Source organism: Giraffa tippelskirchi, chromosome 6, assembly GCF_054371585.1.
Source record: "Giraffa tippelskirchi isolate mGirTip1 chromosome 6, T2T-mGirTip1v1.2.pri, whole genome shotgun sequence".
NCBI classification, from domain to species: Eukaryota; Metazoa; Chordata; class Mammalia; order Artiodactyla; family Giraffidae; genus Giraffa; species Giraffa tippelskirchi.
The window spans coordinates 94,123,004-94,135,073 of record NC_137280.1 but is presented as its reverse complement, the minus strand read 5'-3'; positions in this window follow the sequence as shown (position 1 = coordinate 94,135,073).

Below are 12,070 nucleotides of genomic sequence, written 5' to 3'. Positions count from 1 at the left end.
AAGCACTTAGAAATAAATCTCAAAATGGTACACGATATTTATGCAGAATATTATTACTTATTATTCAGAAACATTAAGTTCAGTTAAGAACAGTTCAGTCGTTCAGTTGTGTCCGACTCTTTGCGACCCCATGAATTGCAGCATGCCAGGCCTCCCTGTCCATCACCAACTCCCGGAGTCTATCCAAACCCATGTCCATCGAGTCAGTGATGCCATCCAACCATCTCATCCTCCGTCATCCCCTTCTCCTCCTGACCCCAATCCTTCCCAGCATTAGGGTCTTTTCCAATGAGTCAACACTTCGCATGAGGTGGCCAAAGTATTGGAGTTTCAGCTTCAACATCAGTCCTTCCAATGAACACCCAGGACTGATCTCCTTTAAGATGGACTGGTTGGATCTCCTTTCAGTCCAAGGGACTCTCAAGAGTCTTCTCCAACACCACAGTTCAAAAGCATCAATTCTGCGGTGCTCAGCTTTCTTCACCATCCAACTCTCACATCCATACATGACCACTGGAAAAACCATAGCCTTGACTAGACGGACTTTTGTTGGCAAAGTAATGTCTCTGCTTTTAAATATGCTGTCTAGGTTGACCATAAACTTCCTTCCAAGGAGTAAGCGTCTTTTAATTTCATGGCTGCAATCACCATCTGCAGTGGTTTTGGAGCCCAAAAAATAGTCTGACACTGTTTGCACCGTTTCCCCATCTATTTCCCATGAAGTGATGGGACCAGATGCCATGATCTTAGTTTTCTGAATGTTGAGCTTTAAGCCAACTTTTTCACTCTCCTCTTTCACTTTCATCAAGAGGCTCTTTAGTTCTTCTTCACTCTCTGCCATAAGAGTGGTGTCATCCGCATATCTGAGGTTATTGATATTTCTCCCAGCAATCTTGATTCCAGCTTGTGTTTCTTCCAGCCCAGCATTTCTCATGATGTACTCTGCGTATAAGTTAAATAAGCAGGGAGATAATATACAGCCTTGACGTACTCCTTTTCCTATTTGGAACCAGTCTGTTGTTCCATGTCTAGTTCTAACTGTTGCTTCCTGACCTGCATGCAGGTTTCTCAAGAGACAGGTCAGATGGTCTGGTATTCCCATCTCTTTCAGAATTTTCCACAGTTTATTGTGATCTACACAGTCAAAGGCTTTGGCATAGTCAATAAAGCAGAAATAGATGTTTTTCTGGAACTCTCTTGCTTTTTCGATGATCCAGCAGATATTGGCAATTTGATATCTGGTTCCTCTGCCTTTTCTTAAAACCAGCTTGAACATCTGGAAGTTCACGGTTCACGTATTGCTGAAGCCTGGCTTGGAGAATTTTGAGCATTACTTTGCTGGCATGTGAGATGAGTGCAATCGTGCGGTAGTTTGAGCATTCTTTGGCATTGCCTTTCTTTGGGATTGGAACGAAAACTGACCTTTTCCAATATGCTAATGGAGATCAGTGGAGAAATAGCTCCAGAAACCATGATGGGATGGATCCAAAGCAAAAACGATACCCAGCTGTGGAGGTGACTGGTGATACATGCAAAGTCCAATGCTGTAAAGAGCAATATTGCATAGGAACCTGGAATGTTAGGTCCATGAATCAAGGCAAATTGGAAGTGGTCAAACAGGAGATGGCAAGAGTGAACGTCGACATTCTAGGAATCAGCGAACTAAGATGAACTGGAATGGGTGAATTTAACTCAGATGACCATTATATCTACTACTGTGGGCAAGAATCCCTTAGAAGAAATGGAGTAGCCATCATGGTCAACAAAAGAGTCTGAAAGGCAGTACTTGGATGCGATCTCAAAAACGATAGAATGATCTCTATTCGTTTCCAAGGCAAACCATTCAATATCACAGTAATCCAAGTCTATGCCCCAACCAGTAAAGCTGAAGAAGCTGAAGTTGAATGGTTCTATGAAGACCTACAAGACCTTTTAGAATTAACACCCAAAAAAGATGTGCTTTTCATTATAGGGGACTGGAATGCAAAAGTAGGAAGTCAAGGAACACCTGGCGTAACAGGCAAATTTGGCCTTGGAGTACAGAATGAAGCAGGGCAAAGGCTAATAGAGTTTTGCTGAGAGAACACACTGGTCATGGCAAACACCCTCTTCCAACAACACAGGAGAAGACTCTACACGTGGACATCACCGAATGGTCAACACCGAAATCAGATTGATTATATTCTTTGCAGCCAAAGATGGAGAAGCTCTATACCGTCAGCAAAAACAAGACCAGGAGCAGACTATGGCTCAGATCATGAACTGCTTATTGCCAAATTCAGACTTAAATTGAAGAAAGTAGGCAAAACCACTAGTCCATTCATGTATGACCTAGATCAAATCCCTTATGAGTATACAGTAGAAGTGACAAATAGATTTAAGGGACTAGATCTGATAGACAGAGTTCCTGATGAACTATGAACAGAGGTTCTTGACATTGTACAGGAGACAGGGATCAAGACAATCCCCATGGAAAAGGAATGCAAAAAAGCAAAATGGCTGTCTGAGGAGGCCTTACAGATAGCTGGGAAGAGAAGAGAAGCGAAAAGCAAAGGAGAAAAGGAAAGATATTCCCATCTGAATGCAGAGTTCCAAAGAATAGCAAGGAGAGATAAGAAAGCCTTCCTCAGCGATCAGTGCAAAGAAATAGAGGAAAACAACAGATTAGGAAAGACTAGAGATCTCTTCAAGAAAGTTAGAGATACCAAAGGAGCATTTCATGCAAAGGTAGGCTCGATAAAGGACAGAAATGGTATGGACCTAACAGAAGCAGAAGATATTAAGAAGAGGTGGCAAGAATACACAGAAGAACGGTACAAAACAGATCTTCATGACCCAGATAATCACGATGGTGTGATCACTCACCTAGAGCCAGACATCCTGGAATGTGAAGTCAAGTGGGCCTTAGAAGGCATCACTATGAACAAAGCTAGTGGAGGTGATGGAATTCCAGTTGAGCTATTTCAAATCCTCAAAGGTGATGCTGTGAAAGTGCTGCACTCAATATGCCAGGAAATTTGGAAAACTCAGCAGTGGCCACAGAAACATTCAAGAGGACCTAAATAAAAAGAGAGTTATACCATGCTCATTGATTGGATAATTCAGTGGTACAAAGGTGTCGGTACTCTCCAATTTGATCTCCAGATTCAATGCAGTCCTTTTCTTAAATTAAAAAAAATTTTTTAATTGGAGGATAATTGCTTTACCATATTGTGCTGGGTTTCCCATACCACAACACAAGCCAGTCCTACCTATATATGTCTCAATGCAGTTCTAATAACAACCTCATCTTTGGTTTTCATGGAATTTGACAAGCAGAGTAGAGGACTGTACGTAACCAAGATAATCCTGAAGATGTAGAATAAGAAAAGCTTTGTCTTCCTAGATAGCCGGGCTTATTGTACTCATCATATTAGTGAAGGCAGTGTGGTACTAGTATTGGTATAAACACATCAGCCCTTGGAATAGTTTATCATCTGCCTCGCTTCCTCCTGAGACATGAAAGATGCTCTCAGAGGACTTTCCAGCCATCAGGATGATAGACCTGTGACAACTTATTGCATCCTCTAAGCTAGATAAAATCTGGCATACATATTGCGTGCATGTGTACTCAGTCATGTCCAACTGTTTGTGATCTCATGGAGCATACATATTAGCCCTGGGTATTTTTAGAGGGGCTTCCTACTTATACAGATTTTTGATCTAAGATTGGAGTACATCTACAATGGATACCTGCATGATATGAATTAGTGTTTATTGTTTGCCAAAATAGGTTCTTACTGAGGTTAGAGTTTGATTTAGAATACATTTGTATACATTTATTCATCATCCGTTTAGTCACTCTTTTATCTGTACATCTAGCCATTCATACATTCAATCTGCCCACACATCTATCTACTGCCCATCCACACATCCATCCATCCATTCATTTATCCATCCAATCAACCATCCATCCATCCACTCAACTATCCATCCATCCATCCAACCATCCATGAACATATCCATCCACTCAGCTATCCATCCATCTATCCACCCACCCATCCACTTTCACTCATTTACCCATTCATTCATCATTTATCCACCCATTTAAACATCTACCTATTTATCCATCTATGCTTCTCTATCTGTCTGCCTACCTATCTGTATGGTTATAGAAAAGGGCTTGCACAGTCTACTAGTTACCTACTGATGCAGAACGTCACCCCAAACTTAGTGGTGTAAAACAACAAGTGTTTTATTTGCTCATAATCCTGCAAATTGACCCAACAGGGCTTGACAGGGATGGTTAGTTTCAGCTCTGTGGATCCAGGCAGTTCATCTGGGGCTGGTGTTAACTATAAGGACTTACTCTCATATCGTTCGTCCTCCAGGGCTCTCTGGCCACCCATCGTCTCTCATTAGACAACTGTACTTCTTCACACGGCCACTCGGGTCTCTGAGAAGGCAAACGTTGCAAGCCGCTTGGCCTCCTTTTTTTTAAGTTTAGTTTTTTTCCCTAATTCATTTATTTTTATTGATATACAGTTTACTATGTTGTTAATTTTTATACAGCAAAGTGATTCGGTTGTACATGTATATATACATTCTTTTTAAAATATTTTTTTCCATTATGGTTTATCATTGGATATATTTTAAAATTGGAGGATAGTTGCTTTACAACATTGTGTTCATTTCTGCTGTACAACAACATGAATTAGCTATAAGTATACATTTATCCCCTCCCTCTTGAGCCTCCCTCCCACCCCTTTAGGTTACCACAGAGCACCGAGCTGAACCCCCTGTATTATACAGCAGCTTCCTGCTAGTTATCTATCATAATCTACACATGATAGTGTGTATATGTCAATGCATTCTCTCAATTAGTCCTGGCTTCCTGAAGACTAGATTCTGGAATTCCTGGAATGTCACTTCTGTAACATTCTATCAAAGTAATTTACTCAGCCGTGATGGTTTGAGAACCTGTCGTGTCCTGGTAAAGAGAGGAACCGGATGGACACATTCCCTGCCCCCACAGGGCTCACTTTCTGGTTCCTGTGCTTTCTACAGAGACTGCAGCTGCACTAACAGGTGCAGAAGGTCTAAGGTCTCCATCCCCTGTGGGCGACTTTTCTCCCCCCCCACAATAAGTAGAGTTTTTTCTAGACCTCCTTCATCAGAATGGACTACATTTCTAGGCTTCAGTTTCTGGGCAGGGGCCCCAATTTCCTTTCCTCAGCCTCTGAGCCACAACAGAGCCATGTTGCTGTCCCCAAGGGATACCAGATCCCCATTTTTCACCCCCAGAGTCCACTTTTCGGACTAACCCTCCCACCCCAATCTATAGAACAACAGCCCCTGCATTGTCACTCTGGCTTTAACTTCTCTCTCCCAGGAGCAGCTAGGGATGTTTCTTTCTTCAAATTCATTGATATATTGTAATATATTTAAAATTTTTTGTAAAATTGTTTTTATTTATTTATTTGGCTGCACCGGGTCTTAGTTGCCACATGTGGGATCCAGTTCCCTGACCAGGGATCAAACCCGGGCCCTCTGCTTCGGGAGCTCAGTTTTAGCCACTGGACCACTAGGGAAGTCCCTGTATGTTGTAATATTTCATTAGACTTTATTTGGATGTCTCTGAGTTTGTAGCAGGAGCAGGGTCTGTCTATGTTAGCTGAGACCACTCTGGAAAGATTTGTTGTTGTTCAGTTGCTCAGTCATGTCCAACTCTTTGCGACCCCATGGACTGCAGCACACCAGGCTTCCCTGTCCTTCACCATCTCCTGGTGTTTGCTCAAACTCACGTCCATTGAGTCAGTGATGCTATCCAACCATTTCATCCTCTGTTGCCTCCTTCTCCTCCTGCCCTCAGTCTTTCCCAACATCAAGATCTTTTCCAATGAGTTGGCTTTTCACATCAGGTGGCCAAAGTATTAAGCTTCACCTTCAGCATCAGTCCTTCCAATGAATATTCAGGGTCGGTTTCCTCTAGGGTTGACTGGTTTGCTCTCCTTGCTGTCCAAAGGACTTTTGAGAGTCTTCTCCAGTACCACAGATTGAAAGCATCAATTTTGGGTTTCTGCAAAACAGACACTGAAAGGGAGATTTGCATGCTGGAGGTTAATTAATTGTAGAATGCTGTCAGGTTCAGCTCGTGGGAGGGCAGCGGGACTCGGCAGAAGGAAGAGCTGGGCTCCAATGACAGGGACTTCAGTGGGAAGCTCTGAAGCCGGGGTGGCTCTTCAAAATCATCTCCACCCCTCCCTCAAGTTCTGGCCAAACCTCAAACCTCTTCATCACTTTGTGCTTTTTGGAAATCAATGCCAGGAGGAGACTAGTATGTGGTTCCTGCTTTCCACCATCTCTTTTGTGAAGAAATGAAGATGCAAAGTCAACTACTACCTGAACGGGAAGGGGACAGGAGAAATAAATAATAGCATCAGCAACGATGTATGTGCTCAGTCACTCAGTTGTGTCTGACTCTTTGTGACTCCATTGACTGTAGCCCGCCAGACTCCCCTGACTGTGAGATTTTTCAGACAAGAATATTGGAGTGGGTTGCCACATCTTCCTCCAGAGAATCTTCCCAACCCAGGGACCGAACTCTCATCTCCTGTGTGTCTCCTGCATTGCTCCTGTGTGTCTCCTGCATTGCAGGCTGGTTTTTTTTTTTTTTTTTTTTTTTTACTGCTGAGCCATTGAGGAAGCCCAACAACGAAGGACAGTGTTTACTGAGCACCTAGTTGTGCCAGGAGCCACTCAACTCAGCATTTGGCATATCTTTAAAAATTTTTTTAATTTATTTATTTTTGACCCTGCTTTGTTGCTTCAGGGGCTTTTCTCTAGTTGCGGCGAGTAGGGGCCACTCTCTCATTGCAGTGCATGGGCTTCTTATTGCAGTGGCCTCTCTTGTTGCACAGCATGGACTTCAGGACACGTGGGCTTTCAGTAGTCATGGCTCCCGGGCTCTAGAGCACAAGCTCAGTAGTCGTGGCACACAGGCTTAGTTGCTCCGGGACGTGTGGAATCTTCCTGGACCAGGGAACGAACCTATGTCTCTTGCATTGGCAGGCAGATTCTTATCCACTGAGCCCACCGAGGCTTCCACCGAGGAAGCCCAACACTTGGCACATCTTAACTCTCCCCAGGTAATGGGGTTGTGGGGAGGGTTAGGATGATCTATTAGTTCATGGGGCTGCCATAACAAAGGACCACAGCCAGAATGACCTAAACAACAGAAATGTATCTTCTCACAGTCCTGCAGGCTGGAAATCCAAGATCACAGTGTCAGCAGGGTTGGTACCTTCTGAAGCCTTGCTCCTAGGTTTGCAGAGACCACGTTGTGTCCTCACGTGGTGTTACCTCTGTGTGTGTCTGTGTCCTAATCTCTTCTTTTTCTTAAATTATTTTTTCATTGAAGTATAGTTGCTTTACAACGTTGTGTTAGTTTCAGGTGTGCAGCAAAGTGAATCAGTTATACATACACATATCTCCATTCTTTTTTAGATTTCTTTCCCATTTAGGTCAGAGTATTGAGTATTGTTTCCTGTGCTGTGTAGTAGGTTCTCACTAGTAATCTATTTTATACACAGTATAAACAATATACATCAATATAATATTGACAATATATATCAATCCTAGTCTCACAATTGATCTCACCCCACCTTCCCTCCTTTGCATCCATATGTTTGTTCTCTACATGTGTGTCTCTATTTCTGCCTTGCTAATAGATTCATATGTACCATTTTTCTAGATTCCACATATATGTGTTAATATATATTTGTTTTTGTCTTTTAGACTTACTTCACTCTGTACAGCAGTCTCTAGGCTCATTCACGTCTCTGAAAATGGCACAGTTTGGTTCCTTTTTATGGCTGTGTAATATTCCATTATATATATGTGCCACATCTTCTTTATCCATTCTTCTGTCTATGGATGGCCTTCTCTGGTGGCTCAGTGGTAGAGAATCCACCTGCCGATGCAGGAGACATGAGTCCAATCCCTGATCCAGAAAGATCCCTTGGAGAAGGAAATAGAAACTCACTCCCATTCTTGCCTAGGAAATGCCATAGACAGAGGAGCCTGGTGGGCTACAGTCCATGGGGTCGCAAAGTGTCAGACATGACTTAGTGACTGAACAACACCACCAATAATTAGTGATGTTGAACATCTTTTCATGTGCCTCTTGGCCATCTGTCTTCTTGGGAGAAGTGTCTGTTTATATTTTCTGCCCCTTTTTTTGATAGAGTTGTTTGTTTGCTTGATATTGAGTCGCATGAGCTGTTTGTATATTTTGGATATTAATCCCTTGTCAGTTGCTTCATTTGCAAATATTTTCTCCCATTCTGAGGGCTGTCTTTCCATCTTGATTATGGTTTCCTTTGCTGTGCAAAAGCTTTTAAGTTTAATTAAGTCACATTTGTTTATTTTTGTTTTTATTTTCCTTACTTCAGGAGGTGGATCAAAAAAGATCTTCTTATAAGGACACCAGTCACCTTGGATTAAGGCCCACTCAAATCATCTTAATTTTCTCCCTTAAGGCGCCATCTCCAAATATAGTTACATTGGCAGATACTGGGGTTTGAACTTCAACAAATGAATTCTGGGGGGAACACAATTCAGCATTCATTACAGGGTGGGCAGTTCCTGTGCTCTGCTTTTTGGAGAAAACTACCCTGGAAAGGGGAAAACCCCCCTCCCCCTGAGAAATTCTGGAGAAAGGGGACTGAAAACTAGAAGAGGCTGGAGTCCTGTTCCCCGTTGCAGAGAGACTGCAGGTCCCCAAAGAGGAAATGACTCAATGGTGTCTCTGGGCAGCTGAAGCCACAGAGCGCCTCAAAGAGTTTCCTGTACCTAAACCCGGCCTGAATACCGGCCTCCTGAGCAAGGCTCAGGAGTAGCAGAGAATGCACCACTCTAGAGAGACTATAGGGACACAAACAGGGAGTGGGTGGATCAGAAGAAGCTGGGAAACATGTGCTTGTGTGGCTTAAGAATCAGACGATGGGAGGGATATAGGTAAATCTATGGCTGATTCATGTTGATGTTTGGTAGAAACCAACACAATACTGTAAGCAATCATCCTTCAATTAAAAATAAATTAAAAAAAGAATCAGACAAGATCCCTCCTTCATTCTTTTTTTTTTTTTTTGATGTTTCTAATTCCTTATTTTTTTTGAACTTTTAATTTTGTATTGGGGTGTAGCCGATTAACAATGTTGTGGTAGTTTCAAGTGAACAGCGAAGGGACTCAGACTTGACTCATTTCTGGCTTCTGACTTCCAAAACTGTAAGATAACCAATTTAGTATTGCCTTAAGCAGCAACAGGAAACCAATACAACTAGGAACCCTCAATTTTCTTGAAATTCATGGTCATCTCAGGCTGTCATATACGTTCCCACTTTTGATGGAGAAATGACTTAACCTCTCTGTGCCTCGATTTCCTCATCTATCAAATGGGTATTAAAACAGTACACTCCCCCACCCCACCCCAAATAGGATCATTGTCACTGTGAATCATAGAAGGCTGAGCACCAAACGACTGATGCTTTCGAATTGTGGTGAACTGACTCACTGGAGAAGACCTTGATGCTGGGAAAGACTGAAGGCAAAAGGAGAAAGGGTCAACAGAGGATGAAGATGGATGGATAGCATCATCGACTCAATGGACATGAGTTTAAGCAAACTCCAGGAGATAGTGAAGGACAGGGAAGCCTGGCACGCTGCAACCCATGGGGTCCCAAAGAGTCAGACACGAACGACTTAGTGAGTGAACAACAACAACAACAGCAATGCACTTAGCACAGTGCCTGGCATACAGTGCATGCATTAGTATGACCTATAATTAAAGATCATTATTATTTTAAGAAAAACAGTCATGCAGACGTGATGATGAAAGGCAACTGACATTCAGTCTTCAAGTGGAAGACCATGGAGAGGAGTGGAGACTGGTGAGTTAGTGAGCTGATGCTCTCTCCACAGGGGACAACTGCTACCCAACCTGGGTTGTCGTCACAGCCCCCAACTTGCCAAGAAATCTCGATTTGTCCATGTGCAAAGTTTTGTAACCTTTAAACACTGGCTACTAACTGCTGTTTGAAAAACACACTCAGTGATTAGACATGATCTTACATCTACAGACGTTAAGATCACCTTATGTAATAACTGAAAAGAATCAGAAAAGGTTTTCTTTAAGTTTTGATACTTTATTTTTATTTGTTTGTTTGGGCCACATGGCATGCAGCTTCTTCCCCAATCATGTAGGTTCTGTTTCTTGGAGACGATGCATCTCAGTGTTTGTATGCCATAATAACACAGCAGGGAGGGGCATAGTGTCATCACAGGAAAGTAGGAAACAATTTAATCGCTATGATTTTTCCTTCTGTTACCTCTGGATCCTGGAAAGAGATGGGGAGAAGGAGAAGAGTTTTCTGTTCCAGGGCTGGGGGTGGGGGGGTGGTATCAAATGAAGACAGGAGACTTTGGGTATTGAGAAAGAGATGATGGGGTGGGGAGAGGGTGAAATCTGAAAAGATACTGGTGGTGTTAGCGGAAATCAAGTAGATAGACTTCTAAGAAGTTGTAAATAGGTCACTGGCCTGAGCTGGGGGCTTCCTGCTCCCACACTTTATCTGAAATCAAAGCCCCTCCCAAAGGTGATCTTAGGAGACTCAACTCCGTAGAGGTTCCATCCCCAGGCAGATGTTGGTGGCTGCCGGTGACTTTGATGAGTGCCCCTAGACACACACACACACACACACACACACACACACACCGGTCTTCTCATCAAAGCCACGGAAACAGAAAGACCACGAAGAGAGTAAAGGAAACTCCAGCATGGGTGGAGGCTGGGCCCCTGGGGCTGTTTTACCTCCCACCAGCCCAGCCAGGGAGGCATGAAGCTGGGTGCCCTTGGTGTGGGCAGAGTCAGGTGGAGGAGGCACCTGAGCCTTGGTCACTGCATCTGGAAAGTGGGGGCAACAGCAACTCCTGCCCAGAGGTGCAGATAAAGATGTTACTCGCCACCTATGGCTGATTCATGTTGATGTTTGACAGAAAACAACAAAATTCTGTAAAGCAATTATCCTTCATTTAAAAAATAAATTAAAAAGATGTGACTTGCACAAGATGCCTGGTTCAGGGGACATGCCTGACAGATGATCTCCTTAATATCTCTAAATGACACTCATGTACTTACGGATCTCTTCCTGCATGCCAGGCACCATACCAAGTGTTTTCTTTTCCTCATCTGATTTTAAAATTCATTGTGTTTCTTTTATTAAAAAAAAATTTATTTATTTGGCTGCACTGAGTCTTAGTTGTGGCATGAGGGATCTTTAGTTTCAGCATTCAAAATCTCAGTTGCGGTATGTGGGATCTAGTTCCCTGACCAGGGACTGAACCGGGGCCCCCTGCATTGGGAGTTGCAGAATCTTAGCCACTGGACCACTAGGGAAGTCCCTCCTCATCTGATTTCATCTTTACCATAAACCCAGGAGGTGAGAATCCTTGTTACCTAGTATTTCACAGATAAGGAAACTGGGCATTGAGAGGTGATGGGGTTTGCTCCTGTGTCACATGGCCAGGAAATGACAGAGTAGACTTGGAACCCAAGACCATCAGATGGCAAAGCTGATTCCCTTCACCTCTTTACCAGGCAACTGTGTCAACAATAACAAGAGTGATTCATTCTCCTCTGGGGTCTTAGCTGTGATCCTAGGGTCCAGGGAAACCTTGCTTCCTGGGTCCATGCTCATTTGCATAAAGCATCAGGTCTGTAAGCATATCATTACCTGTCCCTCCCCACACTCTTGGATGCCCTGTTACCCCAAGCTCCCAGCTGGCTGGGTAGAGTGCCAGTCTGTGCTGAATGTTGGCAAGAAGGGTACTGAAGTGTGTAGTCTCTGCTTTCTCAGGAACTGTGGATTTGAGGCTAAGGCACACCTGGGAACCAGGTCTCTGGCTTCCCCGCTAAACTTCCTGCATGGAGTTGGGTCAGCTGGGTTCAGAGTTCTCAGCTGTAAAAGTGACCTCTGTGGGTCATTCCATCTGTCCCTGGGCCTCTATGAGCCACCTGCCCCCTAAGAACTA